Source organism: Heterocephalus glaber, unplaced genomic scaffold, assembly GCF_053883595.1.
Source record: "Heterocephalus glaber isolate CG9 unplaced genomic scaffold, H.glaber_assembly_v1.0 deba00001764, whole genome shotgun sequence".
NCBI classification, from domain to species: Eukaryota; Metazoa; Chordata; class Mammalia; order Rodentia; family Bathyergidae; genus Heterocephalus; species Heterocephalus glaber.
The window spans coordinates 988,274-1,004,245 of NW_028258461.1; the positions used below are offsets into that span (position 1 = coordinate 988,274).

The following is a 15,972-nucleotide window of genomic DNA, read 5'->3' on the forward strand; positions in this document are numbered from 1 at the left end:
TTCTATGTGTGAGTATGTGGTCTATTTTGGAGAATGACCCATGTGCAGCTGAGAAGAATGTGTATTCTGATTTTGTGGGGTGGAAGACTCTGTAAACCTCTATTAAGTTCATTTGTTCAAGAGTTCGATTGAGTTCTAGCATTTCATTACTTATTTTTAGTCTAGTTGATCAATCTATTTGTGACAGTAGTGTGTTGAGGTCCCCGACTACAATTGTTTTAGTGCATAGATGACTTTTCATGTCCATTAGCATTTGTTTTATGTAGTTGGGTGCACTAGTGTTTGGTGCATAGATATTTAAGATTGTCATCTCTTCCTCTTGGATTCTTCCCTTTACAAGGATGTAGTGCCCTTCTTCATCTCTCTTAATCAGTATTGGTTTGAAATCTACTTGATCTCCAAAGAGGATAGCTACTCCTCCTTTTTTTCGGGTTCCTGTCACCTGGAGTATTGTTTTCCACCCTTAAACTTTCAGTCTATGAGTTTCACTTTTAATTAAGTGTGTTTCTTGTATGCAGCATATTGTTGGATTTTGCTTCTTGACCCATTCTGCCAGCCTATTTCTTTTGATTGGTGAATTGAGACCGTTAATGTTGATGGTTATAACTGAAACGTATTGACTTGTCATTGCCATGACTTTTTCTTTTTGTTGGGTTCTCCCCCTTTCCATTTAATTTCTTGTCATGCCAGATGGGTTCATTCTGCTTTGCTTCCTGGGGTTGTGATCCTCAATGTGTGTTCCTAGGATATTGTGTAAAATCCTTTGGAGTGCTGGTTTGGTATTCACGAAGTTCCTAAGGTGCTCTTTGTCATGAAAGTATCTTATTTCTCCATCAATTTTGAAAGATAGTTTTGCAGGGTACATCGATCTCAGTTGGAGGCTGTTTTCTTTTAGGGCTTGGAATCCATCACTTCAAGCTCTTCTTGCCTTGAGAGTTTGTGTTGAGAAGTCTGCTGTGATTCTGGTGGGCTTTCCTTTGTATGTGATTTGTTTCTTTTCTCTAACTGCTTGTAGAACTTTGTTCTTCTGTTCTGTTTCTGGAATCTTAACAATTATATGCCTATGTGTAGATTTTTTTTTTTGATCAAGGCTATTTGGAGTCCTATATGCCTCACTTATCTGTATGTCAAGCTCTTTTCCCCTGCTTGGGAAGTTTTCTGCCATTATTTCTGTGAAGAGAGTTTTTATGTCATCTCCACTCTCTCCTGTTTCTTCATTGAGCCCAGTCAGTCTTATGTTATTCTTCTTTGCATCATCTAGCAGCTGCTGGATTGATTTCTCATGTTCCCTTATAATTTTGAAGCAATTTTTCTTTTCCTGGTCACTAATTGCAATCTTATCTTCTATATCTGAAATTCTGTCCTCACATTGGCTCATTCTGCTGTGTAGACTTTCAGTGGAGTTTTTCATGTCCTGGAAATCTATTTGCAGATGTTTTATGGATTCCATTTGTTTCCTATGTTGGGATTCCATCATGTTCCTCAGCTCCTCTCTAGATTTATTCATCATGTCTTGCACTAGGGGCACAAGCTCTGGTGTAATCTGAGAAATTATTCCTGATTTCATTTTTTCCAGATCCTCTTTTGTTGCCAGTTCAGTGTGTCCAGGTGGTTGAGTATCAGAGTGTTCCATCTCATTTCCCTTTGTGGTTGCTGTAGGTGATCTGGAAGTCTGGTTTTGAGACTTATTTCCATGTTTTCTCATTTCAACTGGGGCGGGGGGCTGTTAGCGCCTGCACGGATTACCTCCTCTGAGCTGGGAGAGGTGAGACAGGGGCCGGGAGCAGTGGTAGGGATGGTGGCCCAAAAGCTCTTTCCTATGGGCTGGGAGCAGCAGGAGGGATGGTGGCTGGGAAGTCCCTTTCTCTGGACCAGGACCAGTGGAATGGTGGCTCAGAAGCCCCTCCCTCTGGGCCAGGAGCAGTGGGAGGAATGGTGGCCCAAAAGCTCTTTCCTATGGGCTGGAAGCAGCAGGAGGGATGGTGGCTGGGAAGTCCCTTTCTCTGGACCAGGACCAGTGGGATGGTGGCTCAGAAGCCCCTCCCTCTGGGCCAGGAGCAGTGGGAGGAATGGTGGCCCGGAAGCCCCTTCCTCTGGACCAGAAGCAGTGGGACGGCGGCTCAGAAGCCCTTACCTGTGGGCTGGGAGCAGCAGGACTCAGTACCTTGGTCTGGTGGTCTGGTGTCTTGTGCATCTTTGTAGTGTGGAACCAGCTGGCTGCCTGTCTTCAGTGGGGTGATTCGGCATCTTCCACATAACTCGGGACCTCAGTAGGGCGTGCACAGACCTGCCTGTCTGCAGTGGGCTGATTCAGTGTGTTCCATGCCACTCAGGACCTCGGCAGGGCATGGGCAGACCTGCCTGCCTGCTTCAGGGTGATTTGGTGTCTTCCACGTGACTTGGGACCTCGATAGGGCATGCACAGACCTGCCTCTCTGCAGGGGGCTGATTTGGCATCTCCTCATTGTCTTTTCCAAGGGTATTGTCTAAAATTTTTTGGAGTGCCAGTTTGGTATTCATGAAGTTCCTGAGGTGCTCTGTATCATGAAAGTATCTTATTTCTCCATCAATGTTGAAAGATAGTTTTGCAGGGTACATCAATCTGGGTTGGAGGCTGTTTTCCTTTAGGGCTTGAAATATATCACTCCAAGATCTTCTTGCCTTGAGGGTTTGCATTGAGAAGTCTGCTGTGATTCTGATGGGCTTTCCTTTGTATGTGGTTTGTTTCTTTTTTTCAGTGCTTGTAGAATTTTGTTCTTCTGTTGGGCTTCTTGAATCCTAACTATTATATGCCTATGTGTAGATATTTTTTGATTAAGGCTAGCTGGAGTCCTATATGCCTCACTTATCTGTATGTCAAGTTCTTTTCCCCTCCTTGGGAAGTTTTCTGCCATCACTTCTGTGAAGAGTTTTTTTATGTCATCTGCACTCTCTCCTGTTTCTTCATTGACTCCAATCAGTCTTATGTTATTCTTCTTTGCATCATCTAGCAGCTGCTGGATTGATTTCTCATGTTCCTTTACAATGTTAAAGCAATTTTTCTTTTCCTCCTCACTAGTTGCAATCTTTTCTTCTATATCTGAAATTCTATCCTCAGATTGGTTCATTCTACTGTGCAGACTTTCAGTGGAGTTTTTAATCTCCTGGAAATCTGTTTGCATCTGTTTTATGGATTCCATTTGTTTCCTATGTTGGGATTACGTCATGTTCCTCAGATCCTCTATTTTTTTATCTGTGTCCTCTCTAGATTTATTAATCATGTCTTGCACCATGAGCACAATCTTTGCTGTTATCTGAGTAATTATTTCTGATTTCATTTTTCCCAGATCCTCTTTTGTTGCCAGTTCAGGAAGTCCAGGTGGTTGAGTATCAAATTGTTCCATCTCATTTCCCTTTGGGGTTACTGTAGGTGATCCAGAAATCTGTTTCTGAGGCTTGCTTATGTGTCTTCTCATTTCTGCAGTGTGTGGGGGGGTGCTTCTGGCACCTGGGTGGCTTTGGATGGTGGCACGGGAGCTTCCTTTTGGGTGCTGGGACCGGCTGAGCTTCTCTGTGCTAGGAGCTTGGGATGGCAGTGGGGGAGCTTCCTTCTGGGTGCTGGGACCGGCTCAGCTTCTCTGCCCTAGGAGCTTGGGATGGCGATGGGGGAGCTTCCTTCTGGGTGCTTGGACCAGCTCAGCTTCTCTGCCTTGTTTATGATTTTTGCATCCATATCTCTGAGTTTTATTTTCTTATATTCTAATTCTTTGGTTTTTATATGAGGGTGATGCTGGCCTCATTTAATGACTTGGAAAATATTTTTCAATTTTGACTTTTTGAAAGAACATGTAAAGCATTTATGTTCATTCTTCAAACGTTTAGTACATGTAGTTAAAAGATCAATGGCCCTCTGATGATGTATGCTTTGTGATCTCCAGAACTCTGAGTGTATTATGTAACATGCTAAGGAGAAATTAATGTTGCACATGAAATTAAGTTTGCTATTCAGCTGACTTTAATATAATTATTTCTCCAGAGGGAGAGTATTATAAATAATCCAGGTGAGTGTAACTCAATTTGTAGGGTCCTCAGAGGTGTAACAAAAGTGTGAGGTGATGTGACACTATAGTCAATTGACCTTTGCTGGCTTTGAAGATTGAAGGGCACCAAGAGCCAAGGAATATGAGCAGCTTCTCCAAGTTTGCAAAGGCAAGAAAATAAATCCTCTGGAGCATTCAGAAATGAATTAATCCCAGACAACACTTTTATTCCTGATTGCTGCCTACATCAGACATCAGACCTCTGACCTATGGAATGATAAAATAGTAAATATGTATTGTTTGAGCCACTAGGTTTGTGGTAATTTGCCTTAGCAGCTAGCAGCAATGGGAAATTAATACAGAAAAACTCACCAGTAAAGGTATTTAGCATATATATATATATATATATATATATATATATGATAGTGTCTCACATTTTGTGCAGGCTGGCCTTAAACTCACTATGTAGTTTAGGCTGGCCTTGGGCGATCCTCCTGCCTCAGACTTTTGTGGAATTTTCTTTGAAGCAACCTTTTTTAAAATTCAAATTCAATTGCATAATGCATGTAGAGCTATTTAAGTTGCCTATGATTTCTTCAGTAAGCTTTGGCAGTGCATGTCTTTCAAGGAATTTGTCCATTTCATCTGAGTTGTTGAATTCATTTGCATGAAATTGTTCCTAATATTTCCTTACTATCCTTTCAATTCCTGTAGCACCTGTAGTGATCGTGCCTCTATTGTTCCTGATATTGGTGATTTGTATCTTCTTTCTTCTTTTTTGATCATTCTGGCTAGATATTGATCAGTTTTAGAGAGTATCAAAGAACTGGCCTTTGGTTTCATTTATTTTATTGATTTTCTCTATTCTATTTCTCTTATTTCTGCTTTGAATTTTTCCAATTGTGATACAGTTTCTGTATCATAAGATTCATCACTTTAAAATGTACAAATGATTTTTAGTATATTCATAAAGTTATCCAATCATTACTACTAGTCCCAGAATATTTTCATCATCTTAGAAAAAAATCTGAATCCACTAATAGTTGTTCCCCATCTAACTTCCTTGAGTCCCTTGAAAACATTATTATCTACTTTGCCTTTGTATTGTTTGCTTATTCTAAAACTTCATATAAGTGAAGTCTACTGTGGCCTTTTCTGTTAAACTGCTTTTAATTAGTGCAATATTTTCAACTTTCATCCATGTTATTGCATGGATGGATACTGTATTCTTTTTCTTTACATCTTTTTATTAATTCATATTGGTACACAGATTAATGGGTGTCATTTTGACATATTCATATACTCGGAGAGCATACATTAATCATGTGACCCTTCCCATCACCGTCCTTGTCCAGTGCTCCCTAATAGCACTTTTGGAGGAGGTGGGGAAATCATGCCATGTGTATTTATTTTATGGCTTCTTGATGTTCCCTCTTGTGGATTTACCACAATTTTTTGTGTATTCGTAAGCTGATGAATATTTCAGAATTCATGTAAAAATTTGTGTATCAGTAAATGACTTAAATTATTTGGGATTTTACCTTATAAATGGAATAGCTGGATCATATGATGACTAAATTTTTAAATTTATTTACTTGATTTTTAAATTAAAGTATGATTACATTTATCCATTCAAATCATAAATAGAAATGTTTCTGTGTTTATTCATAGTGGGGCAACCATCACCAAAATAAAGTATAGAAAATTATCATCATAAATAAAGCTTCAGCCACCACCCCAAATTAACACTATTGACCCCTTGTCCTAGACAGCCACTAATTTTTTTTCTATATCCATAGTTTGTCTGTTCTATATATTTTATGTAAGTGAAAAATGTAATGTGTACTCTTTTATGTCTAGCTTCTTTCACTTATCATAATGTCTTCAACATTTGTCCATGTATTAGTGTAGGATGTTTGTCAATGAGTAAAATTGTACTGTACGTATATGAAATTTTTTATTTATCCTTTCATCCACTAATGGACTTTTGTATTCTTTGTTTTGGGGCTATTTTGTATAACATTGCTTTGGATAAATAGTTTTCTCTTCATGGATTACTACTTGTTTGCATTATGACTGAGGAACATAAATAATCTTGAAGCTAAAATGCCTACAATGACTTGGATGGTATCCAATAAATCCTCTAATAAGGAGGAAAATTCTCATAAGAGTTCCGTAATAAAATGGAAGTACAGGATCATGCTACTCGGTAAGTACAAGGATAAGATACAGTAAGGGAGCGTCTCTTCCCCATGACAGATTTGATACCACATGAAGAGCTACTGGATGCTATCCTCACGTGGACATGTTCTTGACAGACCAAGAAAGAGCTGTTTGGTTTATAGGTATTATCCAAAGTGCATGGATAAAATCGAGTTTAGAAGGCTACCATTCTTGTCACAGAATGTAACATAAAAATCATCTCAGTAAGATTTAATTGCATGTTTTCCTAACAGTAATGGAAGAACTTATCAGTGACAAAATACCCCTATCTTTGCATTTCACTGGCTCCTGCAGAGTGGCCAAAGGTCAAGCCATATGCTCAGGCAGAGGGCAATGGCAAACTGGCCTATGAAAGTATGCTTGTACAAGGGCATGGCACTATGGAAGTCATGATGAGCATCTGAAGGTTGAATTAAAGTCTACACAGTGAAGTCCATCAGAAGGAACCCTTTCAAGTTTGCAAGGTAACTGGAATTGATAAATGAATATTCTGCTATGCTTGTTTGAGAAGATGCATCGATACAGAGGTGGGTTAAATTCTGCCAATAAAACCTATTCTGTCTTCCAACCAAAGAGATAGAGATTTCAGATGGAAATGTGAAAGAGTCCCTGAGAGGGAAACCTTGGCATGGCCAGCAAGTTGGACTAATGCTGATAGTACCGGGAAACTAATAATAAGCCCTTAACAAGAATAGACCTGAAATCTCTACCAGATTTTACTCACTTGGGGTTAGATGTAAATGGGCAGAGTGCTATAAAGAAATACAACAGAAGGTATTGCACCAGTCTGAGATGCTGAAACACATCTATTTGGAACGAGGGACACGTTTTCAACCCATGATGTCCAACAATAGACAGAGATAGCCTTCTCAGAGAAATATGATGATAGAGAATTGTAACAGGTATTTTCAGTACTGGTTATCTAAGATGTGTTGAGAAATAAACACGAAGAATTTTGCTATGCTTTTTTTTTTAATTTCTTTTCCTTATTGGCCCAACTTCCTCTTTTTTACCTAGTGCAGTAGTCACAGGACCAGTGCTGCAAAGGGAAGAGTTGAAAGCATAAATAATTCCTAAGCAAAAACTGTAAGTAAACTATGGGGTTTTTTGCTTAAATTCTTTTATTGGTACATTTTAGGTATACAGTATGTTTATATCTATCATTGGGTGCTTGTACCTGTACATGATGTATCTTGATTCTTATTTTTCCCCATTCCCTGTACTCCCTTTACCCCCTCCATCCTTCTAAACTATGCCTTTAAAGCTTTATGCCAGAATTCTTAAAGGCCTAATTGGAGTGACTTGTGCATTCACTCCATGCTGTGGTTTGAATGTGGTACCTAAAAAAGATGCACTGGGATTTATTGAGCTGCTTGGGTCTGTGGGTCTACAGTTTTCATAAAATTTGGAAAATCTGGGACCATTATTTCTTCAGATATTTTCTGCTCTCCATTTCAAGGAATCAAACTGCTTATATATTAGAGTGCTTCTAGCTGTCACACAACTCTCAGGTGCCTTTTTCAAATCTTGTATTCTCATTTTCATTTTGGAGAGCTTCCAGTCTGGTCTTCAAGTTCACCTATTTTCTCTTCTGCAATGTTTATTCTCCCTTTCATCTCATCCCATGCACTTTCTATTTGATACTATTGTTTTTATCTCTTGCAGTGTGTGTCTCTTGCACCTGTTATGGCTTGTATCTAGATGTCCCTCCAAAGCCTCATGCACTCATAGGTAGGGCTTTTCAGAGCTGGTTCAATCTAGTGCATGTGATACTGGGAATAAGGATGCTACATTAGTACATTGATTGGAATTAGCATAGTTCTGGGTGTGGATATGGGAAGGCCCACCCTGGGATGGGTGTGGGTGGCACCACCCAAAAAAACTGTAGCCTGGATGGGATAAAAGGAAACAGGAAGCTTGCTGTTGCTGCTTTCTGCCTCTTGCCTGCCCTACGGTGGATTGTTTCTCCTCAGCCATGTTACCCTGACTTGGAGATTGCTGACTATGGACTGAAACTGCTATAAAATGTTACCTGAAATAAACTTTTCCTCCTTGTGGGTGTTGAGTATGTTGTCTCAGCAGTGAGAAAAGTAACTAAGACAATATCCATTTTCATACTTAACTTTTTGAACACTTTTAATGTGTTATAACTCATCGAATGTCCTTATCTACTAATTCTAGCATCTGCGTTATAACTGGGTTGCTATGAATTGAGCATTTTTAATCTCATCATGGTTCTTGCTTCTTTGCATGCCTAAGAATTTTTTACAGGATGTCAGATCTTGTGACTTTTACCTTGTTGATTGCTACATAGTTTTGTTTTTTCTGTAAATATCTTTGGGGATGCAGCCAAATTACTTGGAAATAGTTTGATCCTTCTATGGTTTTGTTTGAGGTGTTTAAAATAGGGGTAATTATTTCTTGTTACTTAGGCAAGTCCCTTTTGCATACTCTGCATATACTCCATTGAAAAAGAATGAGTCTGACTAGTGCAAAGTGGCACTATTTCCAGTTCTGTGTCAGAATTGAGTACTATTCCCTGTAAAAAGGGCACATTCAAACTGCTGCTCATGGGCCACATGCAGCCCTGGACAGCTAGTAATGAGGCTCCACAAGATGGGAAACAGCTAACATTATGTGACTTGTAGAGATATTTTTCATGGCTTGATTACGTAGCATTCAAGTGTGGACTGCATAGGTGACGATGGATGGGGGGGCAGGTGTGCACTGCAACAGTAAATCCACTTGCTGTGACCACCAAGATAATCAGCCCAATTGTTTTCCACATGTATCTGGTGTTTCATGTGCGTGTGTGACTTGCTGAGTAAACTGCTATGATTACCGATAATAATATTTCCACCTACCCACAAGTGTGTGCGCCTGTGAAGATAAACAACTATTGTTATTAAACAGACACATTATTTAATTAATGGATTTGGTTGGGCTTACTGTGCTATTTCATAAAATAATCTAATAAGTTAAAATATAAACAAGGACATTTTGTTACTTGTATACATTACATATATTACATACATTATGTGCAGCCTAAGACAATTACACTTCACTCAATGAGGTCCAAACAAGGCAAAAGACTGGACACCCATTCTCTAAACCTATCAAGGGGTTCTTTTCCTAGACCTGAGGTCGTGGTCTCTTAGGTATATATTCTGCGAAGTACTCCAGGACATCTTTACTGATATCCGTGTTTCTAATTCCGTTCAGCTCTTTCCTCTCCAGTTCTTTCTTCTCTAGACTCCCCCATCCACCCTTCCCAGACATTCAGTTCTACCTCTTCAAGTCAGGAAATTCAACAGGCTCCACTCTAGTTTCTTCTCCTTGTGACACAGCCTGGATACTCACAAAGTTTCAGCAATTAAAGCCTCAACTCACTTGTTTTACACTTCTTGGGCATCCCAGTTCACTGTCACCAGATGTTCATCATCTTCCCAAATTTGATGTATGGGGTTTGGAGCCAGGGAATGTTTCAGGTAGGAGGGTAAATCTGTGTCCTGTTTGGTCCATCTTAAATATTTTTATGTGAATGATTCTATAAACGATAAATCATCATACCCTGATGTTTCCCTCATGGAATCACCAAGGTGAATATTTATTGCAATAATCATCATGCATGAACTGCCAACTGTATGTAGGACACTAAGATTTAGGCAAATGATAGGTAAGAAAAAAAAAAAGATGGTGATCTCTAAACCAAAAGTGATCAGAATCGTCCATCCCAGGAGGAAGGTAAGTGGTAACACTCAGGCTACCAGTGAGCAAGAATGCTAACACTGTGAGAACTGGTATCAATCAGCAGCCAGTGTCATGGAACAAAGCCAATGGAGAGCCTTTTTAGGAGGTCAGCAAAAGCAAATGGGAAACCTATGTAGATTCTTTCCATCCCAGGTTTTATTCAATGTTCAACGTTATCAATGATTAGGAAAACCACACATAGGAGCCTTTTCCCATACTATTAATTATGAGAAGGAGGAAAGGAGTGAGCATTAAACAATAACATTTATTGACCATACAATATACAGCAGACACTGATAGGCATCTTGTTTTCTGCAAAGGTGGAAATCAAACCCTGCCTTAGGTGCAACTGAGATGTGATGTGTGCAGCTAGGCAACAGGTGACAGAGGAGCATGAGATTTCCTCACCACTCCTCTTCACTACACCCCTCCAAGTCTCCAAATGCCCATCACTGTAATACTAGCACTTCAGGCTGGTCTGTAGGCTGGTCCCCATGAGGTCGATGATGTTGGTGCTCCCAGGCAGGGCATGTGGTATTAGCCAGGCACGGGTTTATAGCAGCCTAGGAGGGAGTCACTGGTTGACAGGGAAGAAAAGAAAGCAGAAAGTCTCAGTGTCTGCCCAGAGCACTTGATGGTAAGCAGTGTCTAGATGGAGGGGTTGGGCTCCTTGCTGGTGTCTTCACTGTCCTCTACCGAAAATGGTTTCTCTGGCTTGCTGGTGTCTGGTTTGGATACGCTGTCACTCTTTGGGCCACTCGGAATTGGTGTGTGCTGTGACTACAGTGGAGCAGAATCAAATATCACCCCCACGTGGAACCTTTTAGAACACCAACTCCGAAGCAGATCCAGTCCTTTGGCCTTGTTGCTGTGGTACTTTTGTTCCCACTGAATGGTAAGAATGTTGAAATATCGTGGCTGCTCGAAAAAGCGGAGATAACAAGAAGATGTACAAGATGGAAAAATTCATTGAAATTGACCACGACGAGAAAACTCATCCTCCATCTCAATGAGAATCCAAAAGTCATCTGGTGTCAGGACATCCTCCAGCACAGATGTGTAGACATTCGGGTCAGAAACCTTCTGGGCCAGGTAATAAGCTTTCTTCATTTTCTGTGCAGCAAAATACTCCAAAGCCACTGGACATGTGTCCATGGGAGAGCTGGGTAAACTGGCAGGGAAGCTGCTTGATGTACAAGAGGTGGAACTGATGTCCTCTGCAGTGGGTAGAAGAAACCCTGCCAGGTTGAGAAGATCATGGATCATCTGGCCTTTGATGCTGACGTCCAACGGAGAATTAGAGTGGAGCCTGGGTGAAATGTTGACTGGGTTTGAGGTTCTTATCAAGCATGATGTCAAAACCGAACAGCTCGTGGTAGCTGTAGGGTCGCTGGACGTACATCTTGAGCAGGTTGGTCACATAGGGCTCTGATGAGATGATGGTTTTCACAACAATATCCTTTATCTTCTTCCAGATTGCATCACTCTTGACTCCTTTCTGGCTCAGGTATTTCCACAAAGCTTTCAGTGACCATTTGTGGCCCTGGCGGGCCATTTCATCTGCATTGGCCTGGTATTCTGCATTCTTTTTATTGGTACTGTAGTTGGTCAGGTGCATGAACTTGTTGCCAAGGGTCTTTATAGAAGTGGAATACTTGCAACTGGCAAAGCGGAGAAGTCCATTGGAAAAGAGGTAAATCCGTAGAGGATCATAGGAAGTGACGTAAACATAGACCCGCAGATCAAACTTTCTGCCGCTGATGAGGTAGGGTTTGTGTAGATACTTCTGTACCAGGAGGGGCCTGTGCTTGGGGAGCTGGCTCCACTTGTGAATTACTTGGATGTTAATGCCTCGAGCTGATGCTGGTGGTTTCACAATCCAGTTTTGGCTGGGACTGCTCTCCCAGTCCTTTTGGAGGAGCTTTGTGTCCTGGGGCAGCATGAAAGACAGGGGAAAGAAACTGAATTCTTTCTGGCCAAAACGGCTCTGCATCCAAGACAGGTTGTACCACAAATGATCTTTTCGTCCAGTCTGGAAGGAGCCTGGGAAATGGTTGAACTTCTGGTGCTCGAGAATGGTTCAGAATCCAGAACACTTCATGTGGCAACCCCAGCAGCCCAGCCAGTCATCATTGTTTCTCTTGCTGATTGTGAAATGGGACCGCTCAACGATCTGCCTGACAATGTTGGGAGTCGCCCCACTCATCTTCCACTGGAGCAGCTACCTCTGCTGCCAAGGAAGCTTCTCCACTCTCATCCTGAGTGCCAAAATAGATGGTAGGGGCAACATTGGGGAAGAGACTAGAGGTGAGGGCCGGCCGGGTGATTTTCTCAGGATTGGAAAGTGCTTTGGTTGGAGTTTCTGTGCAGCCCTGGGAGATCCCTGCCACCAAGTCAGTGGGGAAGACAGCACTTAACAGGATGGCCTCATCCCCCTCCTCCTTTTCCCTCTCGTCATGGCTGGAGCTGTCTTCCAAATCATCTACTAGTTCTTCCATATCATCAGCCTCTATCTGGCCTGGTTGGCAGTGATTAGCTGAACCAACAGCGGTTGAGCCCAGTGCCGCAGCTTCCTCAGTCCTCTCTTTCCCAGGCTGGCCTGGACAGACGGATGGAGGAGAAGTGGGTGGCCACTTCAGCGGGTGGCTGAAGGGAAAAGGGGGGAATAAGAGGAATGGGAGCTTTGTCTTCTCCAACTGGTAGGGGGGCAATTACAGACCCACAGGCAGGTCTGGGGCTGAGCCTGTTGGCATGTGAGGCAAGGAGGTGAATGCTTCTCTTTTTGGTATAGCGGTCTATACTGTCCAATCCTGTGGTGTTCAAGGCTCCAGGGACGATCTTCCTTCCGGTCTGATCCAGCATCCTGCTGAGAAAATTGCTTGCTGACCAAATGTGGTTTCCACCACCTACTCCTGTTGAGGAGCCTCCACTGGAAGTTTGAGTTCACAGAACAAAATTGCCCAAGCTGGGAGGCTTGCTGTGGCTTCTCGATGTCCTTTGCAGCCAGTCTCCTCACAGCCTCAGTGACTCGAGGCTCTTAAGCAGGAGGCCAGGAAGTGGAGTTATCATCCAGGATACAGGGGCGTGGCTCTGCCCTTGTGCCTAGGTTATTCCAGTTGTACTGGGAAGGAGCAACACTGATGGGGGGTGCATTGAAGGCGCTAGGGGTAGGCAGGGTAATATGGGCAGCAGCATTACCTATGACACTGTGAATGCTTTTGGGCACGTTGTAGTCAAGAGTCTGGGGTGCGTAGTTTCCAGTAGACCCCCAAGTGATGCAAGAAGACACGGTGACTCTTGGGTGGGGATACTGGTTTTAAGCACCCTGTGCCCTCAGAGGAACACACTTTAATGATGTTCAGTTGCATGAAGATGTTGTTGTTCAATTTAGGCTTGGAGGAAGACAGTGCAGATGAGATCTTGCCTGAGATGGCAGGGGCCAGGCACCTCCTTGCAGATTTTCTTGTAGCTACTTCCAGCGAGAGAAATGGATCTGTGGATAGAGGTGCTGTGGATGGGGCCATGGGGAAGAGTGTGGGAGAAGTGACTTTATTCTCAATGAGACTGACGGGGAGCCTCTTTTGAGTGACAAAAAAGGGTCTTTTTTTCTGATTGGGTAGACTCCAGTTGCTGGTATGGCTTGGGCATATTGTCAGAGCGGTGGTACACCAGGGTACTGCTGTACAAGGCCAGGAAAGAACTCAAGTGACTGGAGTTGCTATGGCCTTCAGTGACAGCTGCGCTCCCAGGACTACCTAAGAGCTGGAGTAAGATAAATGCACTGGCTGGGGTGAAAGCCGGAAGATGCCTGGGCACAACCTTGCTGCTACTGTGCCAGTGTGTTTCCTGTCCAGCTTCCAGATTGGCTTTACCCACTGAAGGGCAGGATGTTGGGAGCAATGCTACATAATTCTAGGGAAAAATCATTTGAGTAGGCCTAGTTCTCCGGCCTACAGATCAGCTATGACATTCCAGACATAATTGCATTTTGGCCTCGGGTCACAACTGAGACCTCAGTGATCAGACCTAAAGCTCAGCTTCTTCTCAGTCTCAGTTTTCTACCTTTCTTGTAATTCACCGTGTGCTGCCTTGGCTCACAGGAGACCAGGACTTACTGCACAGCTTCTGGTAACGTCCCCTTCCCCTGTTCCCTACAGCTGGAGACCAGGTTCTGCCCTCCGTGGGCTTCTTGGGTGATGGGGCAGACACTGTGCCTGGGCACTGCTCTGCTTATAGCTGTTTCTGCAGTGCAGGCCACGATTGTAGTGCTCTTCTACCCCTGAAGCCATGAGGGGCCCACTCCGAAGTCACAAGGACCACGGTCTGGCTCAGGAAAGGTGCCACACACTGTCAACAGCATTCTTAGAGACTGTCAGCTGTCTCTGATGGCCCAAGAACCCACCTACAGCAGACCCTCCAATCAGTAGCTCGCCAGTGACTTACTTTAGGAGCCTCCTGAACAGAGTTCCGCGCCTCGAAGCTTCCTCACTGGGCCACTGGGCGAACCGCGTCCTCAGTTGCCCCTAGGAACCACACAGTGCTACGCAACACACGTTCTCTACTGTTGACTTTGCTGCCGCCCAAGCATAGCGAGCGCCCCCAGCGGACATCCTCCGAGGTGTGTGTGTGTGTGTGTGTGTGTGTGTGTGTGTGTGTGTGTGTTTGTGTGTGTGTGCAGTAACAGCCTGAATGGATTCAAAAGCCCATTTCCTCTATGAAGAACTATAAAAATGTGTGTGAAACTTAGATATACTGCAGCTCTTCTGGGTGATATTCCTTTTCTAATGTGTAGTTTTGGAGAGCTCCTCAAGATACAGTGGGCAGTTATTTCAACGAATCTTCCTGTGAAGCAAGACACATACCACTCCATTAGCTGCAAAGGATATTCATGTGCTCTCACATTTGGAATTGAAAGTGCCATATTGTAGTACTACATGACATTAATGCAATATGACATGTAATGTTACACTTGGGCAAGCCCAGTGCTCCCAGGCTTTGCTTCTAGCTAAGTCAATATTTAAGAATAATTTCAAGGAAAGCAGTTGGTAAGTCCCCAGACCAAAAGACCAAAATAATTAAATTTCAAAGCACCAAAAAGTCACTCATATAGTATAATGTATTTGTTTTATCAAACCATTAAAAGTCTACACAGTAAATATAAAAATACTTTGAAATATACTTCATACTTTTGCTTTTGTTGTATAAATTCCTCAAATTAAATAGCATACAAATATTGAAACACAATATGCCGTGTCATAAAAAATTAGAATGGCGCAGCATTCCAAAACCACTGCTGCACTTCCTTTAGTCATCTGAGTGCCTCACAGCTCTATAGCTGTGACATGTGCTTGGCCTCTGTTACTCTCCTAGCTTTAGGATATGAAGATGTCCCATGAAATCACACAGACACATGCAAAAAACTCAGTGTAGGAGTTACTTATACTAGTGCCTTCCAATATAATGTTCAGTTATGATCAGAATATGCATATCTGCACTGCCCTATTAAGCAATTGAAAGTACATTGGCATGACTGTGGGAGGTTGAATGTTTTATTTTAATTTTAATTAGTGTGCATTTAAATAGCAACATTTGGCTAGTTGTAGGTCCATACCAATGCCATTTAAGACCACCAGCTAAATTTTTGCATAATCATTATTTAACTTATTAGTACATGTGTGCAGTACATAATGTTTACATTCTTTGTATGGAGTTGGTACATGTACATAACACATCTTCATTCCTTTTTTTATCCTCTTCCCTTCCTCCCCCCTCCACCTATCTCTTGACCCCCTTGCTTTTTTTCTTTTATACATGTTTACAGCACATAACATTTACGTTTCTTGTGTGGAGTTGGTACAAGCACTTAACACATCGTGCAGTAATTCCTTTTCTTGTCTTCTTCCCCTCCCCTTACTCCTCTCCCTCCATCTCTTGATCCACTTCCCCTTTGCAAAAATCTGTCTCCCTACTTCCTATTGTT

At 42.4% G+C, this 15,972-nt stretch overlaps 2 pseudogenes; one reads left to right on the plus strand and one right to left on the minus strand.

Annotated features, from left to right (window-relative positions):
* Positions 1-10,359: 10,359 nt before the first annotated feature.
* Positions 10,360-14,602, minus strand: LOC101706204 (tubulin monoglutamylase TTLL4 pseudogene; annotated as a pseudogene).
* A 340-nt stretch (positions 14,603-14,942) lies between these two features.
* LOC101706572 (jouberin pseudogene) overlaps positions 14,943-15,972 on the plus strand; it is a 29,698-nt pseudogene continuing 28,668 nt past the window's right edge.